This window comes from Staurois parvus, unplaced genomic scaffold, assembly GCF_062004578.1.
Source record: "Staurois parvus isolate SC_StPar_1 unplaced genomic scaffold, SC_StPar_1.0 ptg000598l, whole genome shotgun sequence".
Lineage (NCBI taxonomy): Eukaryota > Metazoa > Chordata > Amphibia > Anura > Ranidae > Staurois > Staurois parvus.
In genome coordinates this window covers 2,489,224-2,515,693 of record NW_028318394.1, presented here as the reverse complement: position 1 = coordinate 2,515,693, position 26,470 = coordinate 2,489,224, and the positions used below count along the sequence as shown (strand labels likewise).

The following is a 26,470-nucleotide window of genomic DNA, read 5'->3' as shown; positions in this document are numbered from 1 at the left end:
ATATAACGAGACATGGTACATCAGTAGTGAGAAAAGGTGAGCAGTATAGTAGTCATATTTCAAATGTTGCTTCAAATACTGACACTGCTTGTTTCAACCAGTTGTTGATCTTGGTCATGGGACATTACCAGGACCATGCACAAGTGAAAGTGTGTAGCATCAAAGATGTTGAAAGCTGTTTTAATGGTTTGAGAATAAACTGAAGAATAGTCTGCATGCATTGCTATTTTTTTTCTCTCTTTTGGAGATAGTTTAGGAAAGGGTTAAAAAGCCTGTCAGTTTATATTTTGCTGTTTGTGTTTTGTTGTGCAGATTCATCTAACTGGTTCAGAGATGCAGCAGGTGCAAAGCAATCTATCCAAAGCGAGGGGAAATCACAACTGGAAGATTTGTTCTCACCTTTTTTTTGTGACAACTTTAAAATTTTAGATTTCTCTTATTGTCTCACTAATAATGACCACCAGTACAAAAAGAGAAGGTGAGCATCCCTAGAAATCAAAACCTAACAGATGTGCTAACGTTTCCCCATTCAAAACTACAAAAAAGTTTTTGCTCTACTTAAACTTTAATATCTAACCATGAAGCATTTTGTCCAGACATATTTGTCTCATCTTATTTATTATTATTATAAATATTGTGTTTTATCAGTAATTGAATATGTGAACGTTTCATACATGTAGATATAATTTCTAGTTCAATGTGTATACTTATTATAAATGTGTCAAAAAGGATCTGGCATTGATCAGGTATGAAAATCTTGCTGTTTTTTAATCTGCTTTTAAAAATCTATATTAATACTCATACTTCTCAAACATCAGCATTATAAAAGAGTGTTATTGCATGGCACATCAATATGTAGGCTGCACATGGAAAAGAGCAACTCTTTTATTATTAACTCCTATTGCTTTATAACACTGCATGCTTAATTGTGCAATTCATACAATCCTTGAACATCTGCTGGTTTCCATTATTCAGAAGCAATTCAATAGTTTCAGTTTCTCCTGACTCTAAAACTACAGAGGCATATTTCTTTCCATTATATTTTAGTTCTGCTGGCACAATAAAAGAATTATGGTAAGAAAACAAGTATCTAAACACTATGTAAACTTTTTGGTGACATATCAATATAGTAATTAGTAGCCAAATCAATAAAAATATTTTGCTACCTATAATATATTGTCAGATTGTTTTGTTTTCATTTATTTTGCTTTCTGCGCTATGCAAAGTGAAAACATATACTGTATACCATTTATAGTAATTTATTTAACTGAAATGTCCATGTGGGCTTTTGCTGTAGGCTTTATATTCAGATGGGTATCCTACCAGGAAACCTTCAGAATAAGGGGATGTTTAGTTTCTGGTTTAACTAAGTCCATTAGTTGTAGAGGTGACCTAAACTGAATCAATTCACTCAAGCCAAAGGTTTGCAAACATTTGTCCGTCCATAGCATTTTCATATTGAGCCGCCTTAGTTCATGAGCTCAATAAAACTTGGGGTTGATTTACTAAAGGCAAAATATTCCCCAGAGCTTAATGAATGAGGTAAAGCTCTGCTGTCTTCCATCATTTAATTATGTGCAAGAAAAAATATTTTTATTTTTCTTGCTCATGATTTGGCATTATTTGCAAAGTAAATGTTGCCAAATTTCCTTACAAAGTGCACCTTCCCATGCAAAGTGAACAATCTATTTGCTTTAGTAAATCAACCCCAATATAAGACTCTATGAGTAATGTATTGGTTGTACACAGAACAAAATGCATATCAGGGTTGCTAAGAATCTTTATAACATTACTTGCTTATTATTTTTTTCTTACTCTCCACTATTACCAGTCCCCCTTACATTAGATATAATTGTTTCTAATTCACCCTTTCTCCTCATCAGCCTCTGTACATCTATATGGCAATGGTGCTGCTCAGAACTTTTATTACTACAAATTAAAGGGTCATTTCATCTTTAAAAAATGATTTATTTGCCTGCAAAGGGGGCCCATCACATTGCAAAGCACTGTGCAGTATGAAAAAAAGTTTTGCTTTTATTTGACTTGCCCCTAGTAAAACCAAAATCTGTCCCTCAACATAAACTGCTCTCCTAAAACTCACAATGTACTAACTGCTAAAACAAATGGTTACTTTTCTGTACTCCTACTTCTGGACCTTGCTGCTGCATTTGATATGGTTGACCACTGCCTAAAAAAACTCCACTCTTTTGATCTTTGTGACTGTGCTTTTCATTCATTCTCATCCTACCTATCCCACCGAACCTTCAGTGTCACAGTTAAACCTCCTCCTCTTTTCTTCCTTTCTCTGTCAAGGTCCCCCAATGTTCTGTTCTTGGCCCTCTGCTATTCTCAATCTACACCTCCTCCCATGGCTTTCAATACCATTTCTACATTAGTGATGCATGATGGAGTGAGCTCTTGGGTAGAGAGATAGATTTGGGTGTCATCAATTTACTAACAGACATATCAGTCTAGATGTCACACCACTTCCTCAATCGCAGTCTATTCAAAACCAAGCTCATAATATTTCTTCTCCAAAGTGCCCTTTCCCTGACTTCTCTGTCAAGATCAATGGCATAACTATCCACCCAACCCTGCATGCTAGTGCTAGGGCACTAGGTGTAATCCTGAACTCTCCTTTTGGTCCAACATCTAATCACTGTCCAAATATTGCAGTCTCAACCTCCGCAACATTTTCCACATGTGCCCCTGCTTGTACAATGATCACAAAGCTTCTAATTAGCTCTCTGGTTATCCCTCACCTTGACTACGGCAACTCCCTCCTTATTTGATTACCTTTACTTAGGCTATCCCCTCTTCAGTCTATCATGAATGCTGCTGCCAAACTCACAATTCTTACCAAACATTCAGGGGTTTATTTACTAAAGCTGGAGAGTCCAAAATCAGACTCCCTTCTGCATAGAAACCAATCAGCTTCTAACCTCAGCTTGTTCAATGAAGCTTTGGCAATGAAACCTGGAAGCGGATTGGTTTCTATGCAGAAGTGAGTCTGATTTTGGACTCTCCAGCTTTAGTAAATAAACCCCTCAGTGTCTGCTACCCTTCTCTGTTGGATTCTGCTCAACCAAAAAAATAAATTGAAAATACTAACAACTCACAAAGACATCCACAACTCTGCCCCATCTACATTGCTAACCTAGTCTCATTCCTCCCAAGATCTCCTGCTTTCTAACTCCCCTGTCATCTCCTTCCATGCTTGCCCCCAGGACTTCTCACACGTTTCTTCCATGCTCTAAACCTCCTACCCCAATCTGTCTACTGTGCACTTTTTAAGTGATTCCTGAAACCCCTTTTCTTTAGAGAAGTCTATCCTGCTTCCACCTAACAACTGTACTTTCATTTTCTTCATCTGTTCATACCCCACAGGTATTACCTTTTATATCACTTGACCCTCCCTTATAAATTGTAATGAGCAGGGCCCTCTACCTCCTGTACTGAATTGTATTGTAATTGCACTATCTGCCCTCATGTTAGAGCTGAGCAAACTGTTGGCACTATATAAATCCTGTATAATGGGGCGTATGTGCGTCCAAGACCCAAAATGGCAGCTCCGTAGCTGAGCTCCGCTGCCACTCTGCACTCACAGCGGCACCCAAACCGACCAACAGGACAAAACCACCCACAAATAAGGGGATCACTTCCCAGACACCCGCACTTATCATGCCGAGCAGGCGAAAGTCCCCCTGCAATCCCCCAGCGGTTCACGGACTTCTTCCAGGCCCGGGACACACGAAGCCAAAATGGATTTAGGCACTTTTTTTGTGAGTTTTATTCCAAACTATTTATCCCCATTATTAAAGTATACAGTTTTACACTATGGAATGTTTGTTTTTTTATTTTTTTCTGCTGACAACATACTGTACATACATTGCTTGTGGAGGAGAGGAGTAGTAGTAAGGGACCGCCCGGCGGTACCACTAGCACTCCACTGGTCGGATGTTCCCAGCGCACGGAGTCTAAGCCCCAGGGTACTTGTTCACCAGGGCCCCTGATGGTGGGGATGGACTTGGAGCACCCTAGGACCAGGTCGTGACTACTGAGGACACCCGTCAGTGGTAGGGGTATTCGCCAGGGGCTCCCACGGGAGAGAGCCAGGTATGAGGAGGTCTGGAGACCCCGTAGAGAGGGACGGATGGATGGATGGATGGATGGCTGAGCAGGAGCAGGGTCATACAAGCCGGGTCGGTAACTATGGGGACGGTGCGGTACAGAGCAGTGGGCAGAGAATAGTCGGGTCATACGCCAGGTCAGCAACAGCAGGTCAGATCCAATAGGGGGCATTCAGGAGAGAGGTCAGGCAAGCAAGGGTCAAAACAGGAAAAAACAGCAAGGTCAGGGCACAATCCGGGTCAGCAACTTACTTCAGACAGGTTCACAGGTTCACAGGATACAAAAGACCAAAAGGCACTGAATGACAGCTCAGGGCCGTTTAAATATCCCGCCCTGCGCTGTCATTGGTGCCAGGCGCGCGCCCGCGGTCACTACTGCGCATGCGCGAACCTGATTGCCGCGGTCGGCCAAGTCCCGGCGCTCGCGTACAGGGAGGTGTACTGCGCCTGCGCCGGGACTAGCGGCGCGGCGATCTCCGACAGTAGTGCTAGTATCAAACTAGCCCCAGAGAAGGATACTTGCTACCACTTACCATTTGACCCGGTGATAACACACTGGTTACCAGTAGCAACGTCGTGGAACAACAGGAAAGAGTACCAACACGTGGCATTTTGGGCTAGTCCCAATTAAAGTGCTAGTGACCTACCTAGAGATAGGTGGTCATGGAATGATGGTGAGTGTAAATCCATGTGGGGCACCAGTAATATGGAATTTATTATCAAGGATCCAGCACGTTTGCACTTTATTTGCACATACTGGGACTGCACCAAAAGTTTTTTTTATAGATGTGTATTGGTTACTATGGTTATCAATGTAATTAACTATTCTGTGTCATACACCATTTATGCACGGTCTATTTGGTATATTTTGTAACTTTGTTTATATTAGTTCACAGTTAGGAATGCTGCATTATATGGTTTTTCTTGCAGACGTTTTTTTCATAAGCGCAGCACTAACCTTTCAATTTTCACTACCCATGTTTCTTGCTTTTTTTGCAAGAGGATTTTAATTACCTGTTCCTTCGTTCAAATCCTCTACCATCACCAGTCGCTGATACTCCATGCTAATCTTACATACCATATAAAAAGACCCTAAAATTCAAATTCTCGAACTGCCAGTGCTTCCCCATGGTCTTGTACACCTGATGGCCCACTCAGGCATTCCTCCTTACCCTCCTGCACTGACAAGTTTCTGATCACAATTGGCCTTAATAATGCCCTAAAATACCTATGCAACCACAGGCGCCTTCACAACTGCACCAGCACTCTTCACCCAATAAATGATTAATATCCTATCAATCAATGCCAGGGGACTCAATTATCCCTTTAAGAGATCATCTCTAAACAAAAAACTTGCTACAGAGAAAGCCGACACCAACCCTTAACATCAAACATTTCTCTACAAAATTCCTAGCCTCTCACCATAAAAAAACAAATGACAGTCATCAAAGACGCTTTTCAGTTTCTACTCACTGAAGAATATGCAGATCCTAGCGGATTCTTCCACATTCTAGTGGGCAAGATTGAAAATGTTCCTGTTATGTTGGTTAACGTATATTGTCCTAATTCTGACCAACTCCGTTCCATAAGCTAGTACTGACAAAAGTCGCTTCTCTGAAACAAGGTCAACCGATAATAGGAGGAGACTTTAATATTGTACTCATACTCTAGAATAGACTTTTTCCTCACAGGCAAATGGACCCTACAGCGTATCTCTTCTACCTCTATAGGTTCCATAACCTGGTCAGATCACACGCCAATCAACATCATGTTACCTCTCCAAAACAGAACCTCCCTTCCTAAGCCATGGAGACTTAACTCTACCCTCCTGTCAGACCCTAATCACAAAGAGATCATAACAGATGTTCATAATCTCTTCTCTGAAACAAACACTACTCCTGAAATCTCCATCAGCACACTCTGGGACTGCATCCATTGGGGGTTGCAGTCCTGTAAAAATTTGGTATCACAGGTTGGATACAATCAGCAATAATATCTTTATACTCTTCCCCATCAGCTAGAGCCTTAACGGATGGCATATTATCATGCCCATTTGATATTTCCAATGGAACTAGACAAGGATGTCCTTTATCCCCTCTAATATTTTCATTGCTAATAGAACTGCTTGCTGAGAAAATCAGACAAGACCCTCTAATATCAGGTTTAAAATTCTCCGACAGAACACAAAATAAGTTTGCTTGCTGATGATATCATTCTAATGGTCACAAACCCATCTAGATCTACAGGATAAAAGAACTCCTAACCCTTATGTGAGTGTATCATACTACAAACTTAAGGTATCCAAATCTCTAATTCTCAACCTGTATACACCAAAAAAAAAAAACAACTCCATTTCCTTATATCTGGACAGAACATCCAATTCAATATCTTGGAATCAATCTAACCACATCTCCATCGCAACTATATAAATACAACTATAAAACATTTCTCCAGAACCTCCCTATAGAAATATCTTCTCTCAGAACATTTGGTCTCTCCAAATTGGGCCACATTGCAGCTTTAAAAATGATTATCCTCCCCAAAATCCTTTATATCTTTAAGACTCTCCCCCTAATACCTTTGACTTTCTTCCACACAGCACAGAGATGTCTTCTTAAATTTTTATGGGATTCTAAGCGACCCAGATGCTCCAATAACCTACGTATTCTCCCTCCCAACAAAGGAGGAACAAACCTCCCTCATCTACACACATACTATCTAGCTACCCTACTAGACCAGCTGTATTTCTGGTGGCATCCTTCAAAAGAAAAAATTGGTCACTTTTAGAAACTCATCTATTCTACCCAAGCACACCGCAATCATATCTCCTACTCTGTGTCACCGATAAAAAACCTCCAACAATAACACCCCCATGTATCAGAGCTTTGATAGACGGATGGTTAAAATTACTATCACACCCACTACCTAAATCTAACAAGATCCATATTCCTCTCAGAGCTGTAGCCTCCTTAATTCCAGATATCAATCTAACCCCTTGGGAACAGTTAGATATATCTTTTTATATCTGATCTTTTCACACACCAAAAACTGATCACATTTCCACAACTACAGAAGAAATTTCCATTACCCTCCAAAGGGAAGTTCACATACCTTTGAATATCACATTGTTTGAATTCCAATAATATCCCTTGCTCTACTACACTCCCTCTCTAAGCATCCTACTTCATAAATAGATCCAAGTACCCTGGCAAAGGCATTATTATTCAACTCAACACTCGTGGACGCAAAATAAACTTTTAAAACAACTTCCCTATCCAATTGGGAAGCTATTCTCTCCCAAAAGATCACAGACTAAATGTTGAAGAGAACTTTCACTATAACATATAAGGCATCTCGATGTGCATCTCATTGGGAATCTTATATTAAACTACTACACCAATGGTAGCTAACCCCAATTAGACTGGCCAAAATGTATCCAACTACTTCTCCACAATGTTGGAGACAACGTGGGGAAACCGGATCCCTTTTCCATATTATATGGTCGTGTAAATCCATCAGATCATATTGGAACAATATATTTGAAATAATCTCAGAAATGACTGGTACATTAATACCTCCTAGTCCAGACCTAGCGCTTCTCCACATAGGCTTTGAAAGATTTTCCCCAGAACTTTGTAACATCATAATACACCTCCTATATGCAGCTAAAAATAATAGAACTAGCTTATGGAAAACCACAAAATCCCCATCCATAACAAGAGTAATTTTCAATCTTAATTTCCAATGTGACATGGAGAGGAGAGCCTCTATCTCCTACTTATCATACAACAAATTCTATATAGCCTGGCACCTATGGGCACTTCACATTAAATGCACAGTTGCAGTATGATGGCATTTACGTTTTTGGTGTATACTACTGGATTTGTAAGTTAAACCTTGCTAACTTGACTGGTATTTTCACAGTTATGAATAAATAAATAAACATAAAATTAGTGAAGCGCTTGTATCTCATGAATACAATCATGTGTCTCCATAAAGTATAATAGTAAATCAAAGTGACCACGATATATATTAAAAATATGTGAACTCCCTCTAGTGGATAGAAAAAATAATGTCAACCGAAATGACTATAATGGCTAAATATCACACATTAAGAACCTAAATATGTAGTGCATAAATCAGATATACTAAACAAAGTATATATACATGAAAACAGAATAATTGGCCACATACAATGGTGTCTAAATCAAACATAACTAATATATGCCATAAGTGAAAAAGACAATATCAAAGGTGAAAAAATATTCCATGCATGTGACTGTGCTTTAAGCTGGAACACACACGTGATCTCCACTTCTAAGTGCAAGTACTCTCCTTCAAATGGCAGCAATGCCTGCTCACCTCCCTTCCTCGACCCACACAGGGCCTCAAAGCAGTTACCACCTCAGTGGTGTATTCCTCTGGCAGACTCCTTAATCCTCCTCCTCTCTTATGCAACTCATAAAAAGACAAGAAAGCCTTCCATAGTGTAGTAAGTTTTAATAGGCAAAGTAAAAAGTGACAAAGTAAACCACTCACATGCTCCTTTCCATAAACAAGCGTTTTTCCCAGCCTGTGGGTAGATATGCATGCACCTGGGGGAATCCAATATGGCCACTGTGTCCGGACATACGTCACCAGGAAGTAGACAAACCGACGCGTTGCGTCACGTGCGTCGTGACTTCATCATCCCCCCTGATGAAGTCACGACGTACGTGACGCAACGCGTCGGTTTGTCTACTTCCTGGTGACGTATGTCCGGACACAGTGGCCATATTGGATTCCCCCAGGTGCATGCATATCTACCCACAGGCTGGGAAAAACGCTTGTTTATGGAAAGGAGCATGTGAGTGGTTTACTTTGTCACTTTTTACTTTGCCTATTAAAACTTACTACACTATGGAAGGCTTTCTTGTCTTTTTATGAGTTGCATAAGAGAGGAGGAGGATTAAAGAGTCTGCCAGAGGAATACACCACTGAGGTGGTAACTGCTTTGAGGCCCTGTGTGGGTCGAGGAAGGGAGGTGAGCAGGCATTGCTGCCATTTGAAGGAGAGTACTTGCACTTAGAAGTGGAGATCACGTGTGTGTTCCAGCTTAAAGCACAGTCACATGCATGGAATATTTTTTCACCTTTGATATTGTCTTTTTCACTTATGGCATATATTAGTTATGTTTGATTTAGACACCATTGTATGTGGCCAATTATTCTGTTTTCATGTATATATACTTTGTTTAGTATATCTGATTTATGCACTACATATTTAGGTTCTTAATGTGTGATATTTAGCCATTATAGTCATTTCGGTTGACATTATTTTTTCTATCCACTAGAGGGAGTTCACATATTTTTAATATATATCGTGGTCACTTTGATTTACTATTATACTTTATGGAGACACATGATTGTATTCATGAGATACAAGCGCTTCACTAATTTTATGTTTATTTCTTGCACTTATTGGTATTAGTTAAAGTGACAGCAGCTGTATTGTGTCAGTTATTCCCATGAGCGCAGGAGGATCCCATACTATGAATAAATAAAGTTACAACAGTTATCCTCCTCCCCCTCCCCCCTACTCCTCTTCCTCTGCCCCCTCCCTTAAGGTTCATACTGTACCACTTGGATAATTACTTGCTCAGTCAATACCAATTTTATACACTCATGTACTAATGTGAACCTATGGTTGTCCCTATTTTTGTCTGTTATTTCAAAACTTACTAAAGAAAAGTTGAACATAAATCCTGTATAATAATAATTATGGAATGAAGGACATGGTGATGTAGGCATTCCCATAAAACAGAGCAATTGTTCTTACCACAGTATATAGTGGTGTCCCAGATGATGGCATTTCAGGATACAGTAATAATGCTTGCAGAAGCATTATTCAAGTATAGATAAACATTATCTATTTCAAGTTGCCTCTATGCCCGATGACGCACTGAAAGAAAAAGTGCCACTTGTCAGAACCCGCCACAGAAAGGGGTGGAGTCTCCAGGTGATATCATTGACCATAAATTGACATGACCATAATTGGTCAATGACATCGCTGTGCTCTCAGTAATATCAATGACCAAGTATGATCATTGACATCACTCAGAGATCCTACTCATTGCTTATTTTTGCATCGACAGGGATTGGGAGATGATATTCAACAGAAGTCAAATGATTGGTTTGGATGTATGTGTGGGTGGCGAATGGGCATCGGGCATCATGATTGAAAAGGATCTGCATAATTGGTCACTTTTGTACTTTAAGCATGACCACATTTCCTCTTTGTCCTGAAGTTTTCAGTTTAAAGTTTTTTTTTCTATTCTTTCTTTCTGGAAATCTTGTGGTGGCCTTGTGATTTGAATATGAGATTTATGATACAAATTGTGTATTTATTAATTGTACCTGTAATCATGTGATAATTTATTGACTGGATTGTTCATCAGCTACAACATCATATTGACTGAAATACTAAGTGGATCCTGCTGACAGATTTATTAACTTTTTTGTGTTTGTGGGCACCAAAAAAATCCCCATCTCCCACAACTCCTTTTGAGGGAGATTGTGGTACTTTTCTTTTTACCCCTAAAATCCATGCCATGATGGAGGATGAAAGGGAGATCTGGAGGGAGAGATATAGGAATAGAGAGAGAAACATACAGAGAGAGAGAGAGACATCATCTATCTACAGTATCTATCTATCTATCTATCTTTCTACTATATATATAATATATATATATATATACACACACACACACCATTCAGACACCATTCAGCCATGACATCAAAATCACTGATAGGTAGCGCAAATAACATTAATTATCTTATTACAATGGCATCTGAAAGCCACAGTATTAGCCAGCAAGTGACCATGTTGTGCCTAAAGAAGATATGTTGAAACAGAAAAAAGGGGCATTGCAGTTTATTGTGTATGGGGCTGCGTACCCACAGAATGGTCAGGGTGCCTTTGCTGACCCATGTCCACACCCACAATTGCCTACAATGGGCACATAGGCATCAGAACTGGACCACGGAGTAATGGATGAAGGTGGCCTGGTCTGTTGAATCACTTTTTCTTTTACATCATGTGAATGGCTGCATGTGTGTTGGTCACTTACCTAGGATAGAGATGACACCAGTATTCACTATGGGAAAAAGGCAAGCTTGCAGAGGAAGAGTGATGGTTTGGGCAATGTACTGCTGGGAAACCTTGGTCCTGTTATTTATGTGAATGTTACTTTGACACGTACCACTACCTAAACATTGTTGCTGACCAAGTACACCCCTTCATGGAAACAGTATTTCCTGCTGACAGTGGCTTCTTTCAGCAAGATAATTCACCCTGGCACACTGTAAACATGGTTCAGAAATGATCTGAGGAACACAATGAGTTTGAGGTGTTGACTTGGCTTCCACATTCTCCGGTTCTCAATCCATTCAGCATCTCTGGGATATGCTGTAAAAACAAGTCTGACCCATGAACACTCCACTTTCCAACTTACAGGATGTAAAGGATATACTACTGACAGCTTGATGCCAAACTCCGCAGAATACCTTTGGAGGTCTAGTGGTGTCCATGTCTCAATAGGTCATAGCTATTTTGGTGGCAATTGTGTCCTATTCAATATTAGGTGGGTCATCATAATGTTATGGCATATTGGTGTATATAAATTTGCTGTATATACACACACATACACTATGTTGCCAAAAGTATTGGGACGCCTGCCTTTACACACACATGAACTTGACTGGCATCCCAGTCTTAGCCCGTAGGGTTCAATATTGAGTTGGCCCACCCTTTGCAGCTATAACAGCTTCAACTCTTCTGGGAAGGCTGTCCACAAGGTTTAGGAGTGTATCTATGGGAATGCTTGACCATTCTTCCAGAAGCGCAGTTGTGAGGTCAGGCACTGATGTTGGACGAGAATTCCTGACTCACAGTCTCCACTCTAATTCATCCCAAAGGTGTTCTTTTGGGTTGTGGTCAGGACAGTCAAGTTCCTCCACCCCATACTTGCTCATTCATGTCTTTATGGACCTTGCCTTGTGCACTGATGCGCAGTCATGTTGGAACAGGAAGGGACCATCCCCAAACTGTTCCCACACAGCTGGGAGCATGAAATTGTTCAAAATGTCTTGGTATGCTGATGCCTTAAGAGTTCCATTCACTGGAACTAAGGGGCCAACCCAACCCCTGATAAACAACCCCACACCATAATCCCTCCTCCACCAAAATTTACACTTGACACAATGCAGTCAGCAAGTACGGTTCTCCTGCATGCTTTACACCACTGCATCTGAAGCTTTGCATTGCACTTGGTAAGGTTTGGATGGAGCTGCTCGGCCATGAAAACCCATTCCATGAAGCTCTCTACGCACTGTTGTTGTGCTAATCTGAAGGCCACACAAAGTTTAGAGGTCTTTAGCTATTGACTCTGCAGATAGTTGGTGAGTTCTGAGCACTGTGAGCTTCAGCATGCGCTGACCCTGATCTGTAATTTTACGTGGCCTACCAGTTCATGGCTGAGTTGCTGTTGTTCCCAGTTGCTTCCACTTTGTTATAATACCACTAACAGTTGACCATGGAATATTTAGTAGCAAGGAAATTTCATGGATAGACTTACTGTACAGGTGATCACGTTACCAAGCTTGAATTCACTGAGCTCCTGAGAGTGACCCATTCTTTCACACATTTGTAGAAGCAGTCTGCATGCCTAGGTGCTTGGTTTTATACACCTGTGGCCATGGAGGTGATTGGAACACTGGAATCCAATGATTTGGAGGGGTGCCCCAATACTTTTGGCAATATAATGTATATGTACAGTCATGGCCGAAATTGTTGGCACCCTTGATATTTCTCCAGGAAATCATGTATTTCTCACGAAACGTATTGCATTAACACATGTTTTGCTATACACATGTTTATTCCCTTTGTGTGTATTGGGACAAAACAAAAAAAGGGAGGAAAGAAAGCAAATTCGACATAATGTCACACAAACCTCCAAAAATGGGCTGGACAAAAGTATTGGCACCCTTTCACAACTGCGGATAAATAAGAATGTTACAAGCATGTGATGCTCCTGTAAACTCACCTGGGGCAAGTAACAGGTGTGGGCAATATAGAAATCACACCTGAAAGCAGATAAAAAGGAGAGACGTTCACTTAACCTTTGCATTGTGTGTCTGTCTGTGCCACACTAAGCATGGACAACAGAAAGAGGAGACGAGAACTGTCTGAGGACCTGAGAACCAAAATTGTGGCAAAATATCAACAATCTCAAGGTTACAAGTCCATCTCCAGAGAACTAGATTTGCCTTTGTCCACAGTGCGCAACATTATCAAGAAGTTTGCAACCCATGGCACTGTAGCTAATCTCCCTGGTCGTGGACGGATGAGGAAAATTGATGAAAGATTGCAACGCAGAATAGTCCGGATGGTGGATAAGCAGCCCCAAACATGTTCCAAAGACATTCAAGCTGTCCTGCAGGCTCAGGGAGCATCAGTGTCAGCGCGAACTATCCGTCGACATTTAAATGAAATGAAACGCTATGGCAGGAGACCCAGGAGGACCCCACTGCTGACACAGAGACATAAAAAAGCAAGACTACAGTTTGCCAAAATGTACTTGAGTAAGCCAAAAGCCTTCTGGGAAAACGTCTTGTGGACAGATGAGACCAAGATAGAGCTTTTCGGTAAAGCACATCATTCTACTGTTTACCGAAAACGGAATGAGGCCTACAAAGAACAAAACACAGTACCTACGGTAAAATATGGTGGAGGTTCAATGATGTTTTGGGGTTGTTTTGCTGCCTCTGGCACTGGGTGCCTTGACTGTGTGCAAGGCATCATGAAATCTGAGGATTACCAAAGGATTTTGGGTCGCACTGTAGGGCCCAGTGTCAGAAAGCTGGGTTTGCGTCCAAGATCCTGGGTCTTCCAGCAGGACAATGACCCCAAACATACGTCAAAAAGCACTCAGAAATGGATGGCAAAGAAGCGCTGGAGAGTTCTGAAGTGGCCAGCAATGAGCCCAGATCTAAATCCCATTGAACACCTGTGGAGAGATCTTAAAATTGCTGTTGGGAAAAGGTGTCCTTCCAATAAGAGAGACCTGGAGCTGTTTGCAAAGGAAGAGTGGTCCAAAATTCCGGGTGAGAGGTGTCAGAAGCTTATTGATGGTTATAGGAAGCGACTGATTTCAGTTATGTTTTCCAAAGGGTGTGCAACCAAATATTAAGTTAAGGGTGCCAATACTTTTGTCCAGCCCATTTTTGGGGTTTTGTGTGACATTATGTCATATTTGCTTTTCTGCCTCTGTTTTATATTTGTTCCAATACATACAAAGGGAATAAACATGTGTATAGCAAAACATGTGTTAATGCAATACCTTTTTTGTGTGAAATACTTGATTTTCAGGAAAAATATCAAGGGTGCCAACAATTTCGGCCATGACTGTATATACTGTATATATAGAGAAAGATACATATAAATACATTTGACACAAACCTCTTGCACAATGAATGTTCTACATTGCAGAAGTTTATTATGGGATGTTGCAATGTTTTTCATCTTTGGCACCTTAATATTCTTATTCTTTTCATTACGTGCGCTATCTTGATTGTAGAATGTGTGCCTTCTCAGGCTCTCCCTCCCCCAAGTCTGAACAGTGTGGAGATCAAAGGTGGGCGGAGACAGTTAAGTTGAGCAGTGTGAAATGCTAGTTTATGTGCCTGAGCATCCCCTCCTATAAAGGCACACAGAGAATGCAATAATTCATGGGACTTGTAGTTTCTTATTCGCTCAGTGAATTACAATTCCAGATGACATTGCCAGAAGGAAGTGAGCTTAGACTGTATTTTTTTTTTATAACCCAGAAAATGAAATATCCAGAACACAGGGGTGAGCAAATTTTACAAAGAAATAATTATACAATTTAAGATTGTTATTTATGTTAGGCCTGATAACTGAAATAATTAGATTTTTAGTGCCAAAGGTGAACTTACACTTTATCTAACGCTTTCTGTTTTCACAGATAATCATCTTCTGTACATCAGTATCACATTGCAGGACTGATGGCTGTCCTGTCTGATTACTGCAATGGAAGTTCAAGGTCTATTCCTGTTCTGCATCTTTAATCTAAGCACTGCAAGTGTGATAACTATAACTGATCTTAGCGAAATGCATAAATACCGGCTATGCCACACTAAGCTCCAATCCCTCTGACAAAGCCACCCTGGATGTCGTATGAGGGAACTGTTGGTACATATATACAGTGTATGTGTGTATACATATATGTATATATGTATGTATGTGTATATATACACACACACAGTATATACGGTATATGAAAAAACATAAATGCAGACTAAAGCTCAAATTCAATTTATCATAATTTAATATGTCCCTAAATAGATGTGCGAGACCCAGTAATTAGCCTGACACATGTAATAATAGAACAAAATATATTTTTATTAAATCTAGAACATAGCTTTTAGTTAAAAACCCAACCATAGCAGCTGCAGGAAAAATAGTGCATAGGCATCCCCCCAAAAAAAGAAGACAGAATGGTGCTGAAAGATATTACCAAATATATATATACCCCAGTAGGGGCATAGGTCATGTGAACTAATCACACAAATGAAACCTCTCCTCCATATAGGTATTCAAAAGTGAGCCACTGTGTGTGGCTAAATATCATTCAGCGTCCTTGGAAAAATCTTCTGATAGAATATATTGTAGGGCCAACATGTGGCTTAATATCATTCAGAATCATGAAGAAATTCTTTAATAGAACGTATTATATGACCATCCCACATACAGACAGTGTAGATAGGCCACACTGCATGTGGCTATATATCACAGAGTCTGTGGAGAAGTCTTCAAATAGAATACATTGTAAGGCCAACCCATATATGAGCTGGGTAGAACCAGATTAAGTTATGGCACATATCAGACGTCACTGGAAGACTAACAAGGAGCGGTGCCCACATCAACGCATATGGACTTTAATTAGCTTGTAACATGGCACATTGTACCCTACCCTGTTGACAATTAAATCCTAAATATAACCATGGCTGTCCCCAAACTCCAGCACAAAACAATATATAAAAACAAAACAAGAAAAATATAGTGATAGACAGTAAAATATTATATAAATATACCAAATTATTCCCCAAATAGTACTCAAAGATAAAAAGGTAAACAATAAGTGTAAACACACAGGAAAAAGAAATATCAAAGATTAAAACATCTTCAGATAGTATACACACATACACACAAAAACTGTTGACAAATTCCTGAGCCTTCTGTTTAGTTCATGTCCTTGGGATGAGGATGTAGTCAGTAAACCTGTACAAGGACAAAATCCTGGCCTGGTACACAGACAATGCCTTCTCTCCAGTAAAGAGCCAGGTCTCCTAGTCACCTAGGTAAACATTGGCATATGCCGGGCACACTCCGTGCCCATGTCAGTGTATGGTGCCTGGTAAAAATATGGTTGATTAAATGTAAACTTGTTGAGTGTTAATAGGAGCTTAAAGCGGAGTTTCACTCACCCTGTCAAAAAATAAGTCAGCAGCTACAAAAACTGTAGCTGCTGACTTTTAAAAACAGCCACTTACCTGTCCCTCGGTCCCGCATTGTGTCCCCCACAGCCCGTTTCACAGGCCGTCCTGTATTCCAGGAGGCCGGCATCTTCAGTGTGGGCACCCAGGCTGTGACAGCTTGCGGCTTCACAGCTGGGTACCCACTGCGCATGCGTGAGTAGTGCTGCACTTCATGAATGGCCCTGCAGTCTTCTGGGATCTGCCATGTGTCCCAAAAGACTACAGGGAGGGAGGGAGGACACCTTCCGCTTCCGATCACCTAGGCAATCAGACCAGAAGTGGGAGCAGGTACCTGTCAAATTTAGGTACCCGTCCCCCCCTGCCCCCCAAAGGTGCCAATCCTTCATGGGAAGCAGTCCTTAAAGTGGAACTTCCCCTTTTGGGTGGAGCTCCGCTTTAACAACACACACATGTTATGTCTATTTTTGTTTAAAGCTTGTGTACCAGGAACTTATGTATCACTTGTAATCCCCAATCATAGGGTATAGAAGAATACATGACCTTTATGTTTAGTCTGTCATGGAACCACCAGGCTGTGTAAAAATGTAAGTAAATGTAAAGTATTACTCACATAAGAAGGTTAGCTTGTGACAAATGGTTGAAGAATTTGATCAATATATTTACCAACCCGTTCTGTAAGTGAACCTTGTCCAGAACTAATATGATGGCCTGGAACATGGCAGACTTTGGCAATGTATAAAAAACCTTTGGGAACTCTACTTTCAAATATTCCACTGTCTCCTTGTCAATAACTCTGCTACAATATGCCCTATCAATGATCTTAAAGAGTAATTTTTTATCTTGTTCCATGTTTAACCACCTCACACCTGCCATATAGTAATATGACGGACGCAAGGTGGTTTTCTTATTCTGGGAGGACGTCATATGACGTCCTCCCATTCTCACCACGCATGCGGTGTGCAGCACGGCGATCGGCAGTGTGCTGTGTCCCTCAGACACAGTGGATCACCGATCACAGAAAGAGCCGAAGATATCGGCTCGGTCATGTGATCAGCTGTGTCCAATCACAGCTGATCACATGTAAACAGGGAAATGCCAGTTATCGGCATTTCTCTCCTCACGAGCTGTCACGCTGATAGCTTGAGAGGAGAGCCGGTAATTGGCTTTCTGTGGAAGGGACATGTACACTGATCATCAGGGCACTGATGATCAGTGTGCCCTGATGATCAGTGTAGCCCCAGCAGTGCCACCTGTCACTGTCCATCAGTGCCTTGTGTCAGTGCTCATCAGTGCCTCGTGCCAGTGCCCATCAGTGCCGCATCAATACCACATATCAGTGCCTACCAGTGCACATCAATGCCACATATCAGTGCCCATCTGAGCTGCCTTTCAGTGTCACCCATCAGTGCCAGTCAGTGCCACCTATCAATGTGAATCAGAGCCACCTATCAGTGCCAATCAGTGCCGCCTATCAGTATGCAACAGTGCCGCCTATCAGTGCCTGTCAGTACCAACCAACAGTGCCAATCAGTGCCGCCTATCAGTGCCATGTATCAGTGCTGCCTTTCAGTGCCCATAGGTGATGCCTGTCAATGCCCATCAGTGCAGCCTATCAGTGTCCATCACTGCAGCCTCATTAGTGCACATCAGTGAAGGAGAAAAATCACTTATTTACAAAATTTTATAACAAAAACTAAGAAAAAACATGGTTTTTGGTTTGTTTAAGAATAAATAAAAAACCCAGAGGTGATACCACCAAAAAAAGCTCTGTCACAAAAAAATGATAAAAATTTCATATGGGTACAGTGTTGCATGACCGCGCAATTGTCACTCAAAGTGCGACAGCGCTGAAAGCTGGAAATTGGCCTGGGCAGGAAGGGGGTATAAGTGCCCTGTAGGCTTGTGGTTAAATGAAAAATGGGAGTGCACCAGGTTCTATTAGACAGAATGAATTCACACATAGTCAGATATCTGTCCCAGTCCATAAGTACAATGTTCTCCTTCTTGTCGGCAGCTTTAATAACTAGGTTTACATTATTGCATAATTCCTACAGAGCCTCACACGCCTCCTATACAGTCCAGTTGTATCTTTTGAGGAGCCCGACCATTTTGGAACATCAGAATTTATTAGATTGTGAACGCGCCTATGCCCCCTGCTACCAAACCCCCCCTCCCTCCCCCAATGGTCCAGGGAGAGAAGAGAGAACACCACAAAGCACTACATTTTACAGGCGCACATTAGATTAGCACATTTAACTCTTTGAACACCCCTATTAACCCTTTGATCACTTTGTCACCCAGCCAGTGCCATTAGTACAGTGTCAGTATATAGAATTTTTCACTGATCACTGTATTACTGACACTAGTGACATCAGATAGCATCAGGGTCTGTAAGCTCCATTTCCCAGCCAGGGTCAGCTAGCGTTGGATTGCCCACACACTATCGCACTCAAGCTATAGGTCACTGATCACCATCATTACTAGTACAGTGTTTATACGTATCAATATATTGATCACAAACAGAATTATACTCATGCCTCCTTTGTATTGTGTCCCCAAAAATGCAGTGTTAGCAGGATCAGCCCCGTTCACTGCCAGGAATAGTGTTTAGCCCCTCCACTTTTTTTCACTGAAGATTTGTACCAATTTATTGTGGGCCAAAGCAATTTATAAGCACAAAAAATACATGGTTACCCACTCAAATTCACCATTTGCCAGACAATTCACATGGCAACCTATCAAAGTTTCTGAATGTAAACTTTTTTTGGGGACTAACCCTCAACATGGGCATTAAAAAAATGAATGAGTTTCAGTCATAGTGGTCCACAGACCCGATTCATCATATTCCCATGTTCTCTGCTGTTACATACTGTATATACCATATACCCAACAAGGACCAGCAACATACTGGTGCATACTGGTACATACTGGGTATATCCCTGAAGAAGTCATGTGATCACCATGACGTAACGTGTTGGTAAGCTCTGACAGGACTACTGATGCGTGGCAACGTCACTTCCGGTGCGGGTGCCATATTGGGACACCAGGAAATCATGCCGTACACTCATTATATGAGGTGAAAGGCTGACTGGAATCCATTATTATGTGAGTGGGCATTCTTTGGCGGTTTTTACTTTAATAAATTACTGATTTACACTATGGAGGATTTTTTTTGTTTCTATTATGATTCTTTGATGTGAGCGGCATTGCAAGATTATCCAGTGGTTGGAGGGAGTTCAGGAGGAATATTGGCTCTACTGAGGTTATCCAGTGCGGTCATCTTTCTAATGACGTGGTAGTTCCTGTGAGGAACGTGGTTGATCCATTAAGCGAGCTGGCCCGTGTGGTCACTGTAAGGAGGTAAGGGGGCACTCAGGCCACTTAAGGGTATCATCACGATTGTTGGCACAAGTTTCAGTTTCACGATTTGCTGTTTCATTCGTGTTCACAAGAGTTTGTTAGAGTGGACTTTTGTATGGACTGAACAATATTTATGTATCACCTATTGTTTGTTTTGCTGCAATTAAGTGTTTTGTAACACATCACTTTGTACGAACTGTTTCCCCAATAGGGGTGGACCTTTAACTTATATGTGTATTGCGTTCCCCAGAGGAGGGAGTCACTTTATTCACTGACATTATATTTGTGATTTGATCCCCCAGTTAGGGATAAGGGGGGTTTTGCCAGTGTATTCACTTTATAGGTTTGTGGCATTATTCACTTGTTTTGTGTGTCACGTGTGATTTATTATTTTATTTACTTATTGGTATTTGTATGTTTTTGTTATACCCTAGTATGCAGTTATTTATTAGCACTACACCATTTAGTTATTTATCTGTGTTCACTTTTTGGTACAAAGAGTGGGTGTGAGCATCTTAGGTTAGGGATTATCCATTGAAGCGCAGGAGGATTTTTCTCTATTTAAAAATGAGCATTAAACCCTTGCAGTGTAAGGGGGGGCATTTCAAAGACTATTTTTTTTTCATATGCAAATATGCGACCTCTCAGTAGCTGGGCCTTTGTGCAGAGGGACTGCATACTGGTGTACCAAATGTAAACAAAACATGCTCCGAGAGCGCGCACACAGCACAGTTATTGGCACCTCACGGAAAGGTCTCAATCACTACTTGGGGTCGGGAGCTTTCCAATTATGTGAACAGCCAATTTCAGCAGTCACATGACCCTAAATCCCGCCCTGCCTCTAGGCGTCACAAACCCCTTAAAGGGCCAGGAGGCCTCAGCACCTTGGGGTTAACCACTGCATTATTTGAACCAGATTTACAAATGTTTTTGAAATTACTGTCTGTGCTGTTTGATCAGGATGCATTGCTGCAATGAGACACCATTGTGACAAGACTAAACTGCAGCTTGAGCTAAAGAGCCTATAAACAAGAGGGTTTTTTTCAGCAGACTGTGAATATCAGAAAAATAGCTTAGAGCTCCACTTGCTGGCTAACAAATGTAAATGTATAATATACAATATTAAATATCTACCAAAGAAAATATATATATTTTTGCTTTTTAAAGTTGCCCAAAATAAAGAAATGCATGTACACTTTTATACATTCTATTTAACAAAGTTAAAGCATCTGTACCCATTGCATCCAACATATTCCAAGACTGCTTGATGGTTTGCTGTAGATATGTCTAATAAAGAACCATACACCTTTATATACTGTATACCAACAAGACAGAAAACACTGAAGACAAAAAATATTTTTTGATCACTTTACACCTACAATGCTTTGACTTTCCTGTGACATGGAATCAATTGAACAATGAGCATGCATAGTTATCCTTCATAAAGAGAAAGCAAAGGAATCAAACATATATCTGATTTTTTTCATCAGTCATAAACAATAACAAAAATGATCACATCACAGTGTGAGACAACTACAGATGATTAAAAAAAGAAAGTTTAAGAAAAATAAATGGATATAATGATATACAAAGTGAACTATGCTTACTGGAAGTCTTGAGTCCAAACAAACAGATGCTGCTGTGAAGAGCTTGTTTCAATCACCAAGTATATAAGCAATTACTGGGACATCTTTCACAATAAAAGGATTCCAGCCAACTGCAGCATGGAGAAAAAAAAAAAGAAAGAATACATTGTTATTGTTAAAATGGCCTTAAAGTCACTTTCATGTAGTTGAAAGTAGAAAAAAAGTATATGAAAACATGTTACAAAAGAATCCAAATTCTTCTTAGGTCTGAATTTATATGATATGCATGTAAGTATTACTATATTCATATATTGTTTACATGTAACTAGTGACATAAAAGAGAAAAATTTAAGTTTACAGATACCCATGCACAAAAGGAATCTGGAACATTGCAAAGATTAAAGTCAGAGAGGTTCTGGCTCAGTTTCAGGGACAGCTGCTGTCTATTGCCAAGTCTAGGAGAAAAATTAATCAGGTTTTTAGATTGCTATTACTTATAGAGTATTTAAATTGTATGTAAATTCTAACAATTTACTTTCTTATTTGTTCCCTTTTGTGTTGTTAAATATACTATCAAAAGAGTTTTGTTAGACCTGTTCATATACCTATAAAAAATACCTGTCTATCCTGACATAAATATTTTTATAACTTTCTGTGCACTATGGGAAAAAAGAGGCTGTACATAGACTTTAAAAAAGTTTTAAACCCCAAAATATAAATTTTTTAAACTGAAGCTTATTAATTCATAGATGTGGTGGCTGTATTAGTTTTCTTTTGTAGGCTTTTTTTCATTATTTTCATCTGGCGGCATGACCCATATAAGTCTGTTATTTTTCAACTTATTTTAGCAGACCAAGCTGTCCAAACAAAGGAGCAGTTAGAGGGTTGAGACAAACTATTTAACACTGGCAGGGGTACATTCATGGTCAGCTATTATTCATTTATGTAAATCCTTTATCCCAAAAGGAAAAAAAATATTTTCTGTAACTGCTTATAAAGCTGGAATTCAGCTTCAATTTGTCAGTCAAGTCCACCTAAATCTGCTAGTCTAGCACTACCCTCTATCCAGACAGACAATGTTGCTGTCCAAAGGTGTTTGGTTTACTAATTTTTCCAGAATGCAGACAGCCTAAGACAGGAAGTGTGTTGCTGTCTGGGTCAACAAGATGAATATGAAAAAAAACAAGACAAAAAAGAAAGAAGGTGAATTCAGCTATCATATCCTAAGGATTGGTAAGCTACAATAATATTAAACAAGCCAACACACAATTTGATGCCTCAAATGTTAGACCTGTTCCTAGGTATATTTGACCTGCTGATTCCAAAAATGGCACAAGATTTTCCCTATCAACTCTTTTTTGAAATACAGTACAGATGCCATATACAGTATCTCTCTTCAGTCAGGATATTTCAATGTAGTATTTAATTTGATCTCCTTGTATCATGAAAGAAACACATAAAAAAAGCCACAACCACTACGGTACTCAATCTGCAAAAATGAACAATATGACTGGCAATAAACACACACCTCCTATACAATCATAACTAGAGATGAGCGAAGTATTCAAAAATTCGATTCGGCTGATTCGGCGAATTCGAGGAATAAATTCGATTCGATGCGAATATATTCGCTGCGATTTTAACTTATAAAAGGGTGTTTCTAGGCTTCAGAGAGCCTTTATATTAGTGCAGAACACTGTACCTTTAATTTAAATGCCCTTGGAGTCTGCTGGGGAAGATAAATAATACTGTCAGTCAGTATGACATGCAGATGAGTGCCGTCGATCTTAGAATCACCGCACACTTCACTCATTTGGGCAGTCACGGGGCCAAAACCAGAGTGTGGAGCCACAGTGCGGCGGTGGAGGCAGCAGCAATGGGAGGCCATACAGCACCCTATGACAAAAATGGAACCCACCAGCAGTGTGAGGAGACCTGAAAGTGGCACATGGCAGAGTGTGGCGATGGAGACAGCAGCAATGGGAGGCCGTACAGGGACCCATGACACACTCTGGACCTGGCAGCAGCATTAGGAGGCGGTACAGGGGCCCATGGCAGATTACGGGCCTGGCAGCAGCAATGGGAGGCCCGTAATCTGCTAGCACCCTATGACAAAATGGAACACACCAGCAGTGTGAGGAGACCTGAAAGTGGCACATGGCAGAATGTGGCGATGGAGACAGCAGCAATGGGAGGCCGTACAGGGACCCATGAGAGACTCTGGACCTGGCAGCAGCATGAGGAGGCAGTACAGGGGCCCATGGCAGATTACGGGCCTGGCAGCAGCAATGGGAGGCCCGTAATCTGCCAGCACCCTATGACAAAATGGAACCCACCAGTAGTGTGAGGAGACCTGAAAGTGGCACATGTTTGGGGCATGATTCATGGCAGATTTAGTCAGTTGTGTCAGGAACTGGTGGTTTGAAATCCAGACTAATCCACGCCTGATTCATTTTCACAAACGTGAGTCTCTCCACACTTTGGGTGGACAGTCGTGTCCTCCGCGGAGTTACAATACCTCCTGCCGCACTAAACACGCGCTCCGATGCCACGCTACTGGCCGGGCATGACAGCCTTTCAAGGGCAAATTCAGCTAGTTGGGGCCAAAGGTCAAGTTTCGTTGCCCAGTAGTCAAGGGGATTGTCTACCTCGGTTGGCAGGGTGCTGTCCAAGTAGGCCCAAGCCTGTTGTTTGAGGTCCTGCTCCAGGTCCACCTGATGCTGCTGCTGCTGCTGCGGCTGGTTAGAAGTTTCCTCACTACGCTGGTGAAGAAAGCTACTCATCATCGACTGCAGACTGAGGCAGCCGCTGCTGGTGGAGCTGCCACTGCTCCTACCACCCCACCCCTCCCCTGCTGCCATGGCAGCGGAACGCGAGCGCACAGGGCCCACAGTGTCTGAGGATGGACGTTGGCGCAGAAAGGCAGAGACCAGCTGACTATATAGGTGGTTTTTATAGTACTTTATTTTGGCCTCCCTCTCAGCAGGTGTGAAAAAGGCCACCATTTTTGAATGGTAGCGAGGGTCCAACAAGGTGGACAGCCAAAAGTCATCCCTCTGTCTGATGGTTATTATTCGGCTGTCGCTACGCAAGCAACCGAGCATGCTATGGGCCATTTGTGCCAAGGAATGCGAGGGACTCCCTGCCTCCATCTCCACAGCATACTGCCACAGTGCGTCTGGGTCCTCTGTCTCCTCCTCCTCCTCCTCTACCAGATGCTCCTGCTCCTCCACTCCTGTCCGCTGAGTGGAAAAACCACCCATTTCACTCAATAATTCCTAAGCACCAATGTCCTCCTCTACCTCCTCCTCTTCTTCCTGTCCTGCCCCCACAGGGGTCATGTGGCGTTGAGATCTGTGCGCCACGCCTACCGCACCCTGACCAGCCATTGTTAACAGCATTTGTTCCAGGACGTGCAACAGAGGAATGACGTCGTTCATCCCATAGTCCTGCCGACTCACGAATAGCGTGGCCTCCTCAAAGGGCCTGAGCAAGCGGCAGGTGTCACGCATGAGCTGCCAATGGCTGACATCTAAGTTACACAGGGAGTACCTTTATCCGCTTGTAACATCAGGAAATCTGTGATGGCCTTTCGCTGTTCGTAAAGGCGGTCTAACATATGTAGGGTTGAATTCCACCTTGTTGCAACGTCACAGCATGAGGAGTCGGTACGGGGGCCCATGGCAGATTACGGGCCTGGCAGCAGCAATGGGAGGCCCGTAATCTGCCAGCACCCTATGACAAAAAATGGAACACACCAGCAGTGTGAGGAGACCTGAAAGTGGCACATGGCAGAGTGTGGCGATGGAGACAGCAGCAATGGGAGGCCGTACAGGGACCCATGAGAGACTCTGGATCTGGCAGCAGCATGAGGAGGCGTTACGGGGGCCCATGGCAGATTACGGGCCTGGCAGCAGCAATGGGAGGCCCGTAATCTGCCAGCACCCTATGACAAAAAATGGAACCCACCAGCAGTGTGAGGAGACCTGAAAGTGGCACATGGCAGAGTGTGGCGATGGAGACAGCAGCAATGGGAGGCCGTACAGGGACCCATGAGACACTGTGGACCTTGCAGCAGCATGAGGAGGCGGTACAGGGACCCATGGCAGATTACGGGCCTGGCAGCAGCAATGAGAGGCCCGTAATCTGCCAGCACCCTATGACAAAAAATGTAACACACCAGCAGTGTGAGGAGACCTGAAAGTGGCACATGGCAGAGTGTGGCGATGGAGACAGCAGCAATGGGAGGCCGTACAGGGACCCATGAGAGACTCTGGATCTGGCAGCAGCATGAGGAGGCGGTACAGGGGCCCATGGCAGATTACGGGCCTGGCAGCAGCAATGGGAGGCCCGTAATCTGCCAGCACCCTATGACAAAAAATGGAACACACCAGCAGTGTGAGGAGACCTGAAAGTGGCACATGGCAGAGTGTGGTGATGGAGACAGCACCAATGGGAGGCCGTACAGGGACCCATGAGAGACTCTGGACCTGGCAGCAGCATGAGGAGGCGGTACAGGGGCCCATGGCAGATTACAGGCCTGGCAGCAGCAATGGGAGGCCCGTAATCTGCCAGCACCCTATGACAAAAAATGTAACACACCAGCAGTGTGAGGAGACCTGAAAGTGGCACATGGCAGAGTGTGGCGATGGAGACAGCAGCAATGGGAGGCCGTACAGGGATCCATGAGACACTGTGGACCTGGCAGCAGCATGAGGAGGCGGTACAGGGACCCATGGCAGATTACGGGCCTGGCAGCAGCAATGGGAGGCCCGTAATCTGCCAGCACCCTATGACAAAAAATGGAACACACCAGCAGTGTGAGGAGACCTGAAAG

At 42.1% G+C, this 26,470-nt stretch overlaps 1 protein-coding gene across 1 annotated transcript in view; it reads right to left on the bottom strand.

The window, feature by feature from the left end:
• The window catches only part of LOC149449870 (teneurin-2-like), a gene marked incomplete at its 3' end in the record, with an annotated part of 1,333,566 nt that overhangs the window by 864,267 nt on the left and 442,829 nt on the right, over window positions 1–26,470 (bottom strand). The window contains exon 2 of the mRNA XM_089692653.1: window positions 21,655–21,764. The remainder of the gene's footprint in view (window positions 1–21,654; window positions 21,765–26,470) is intronic.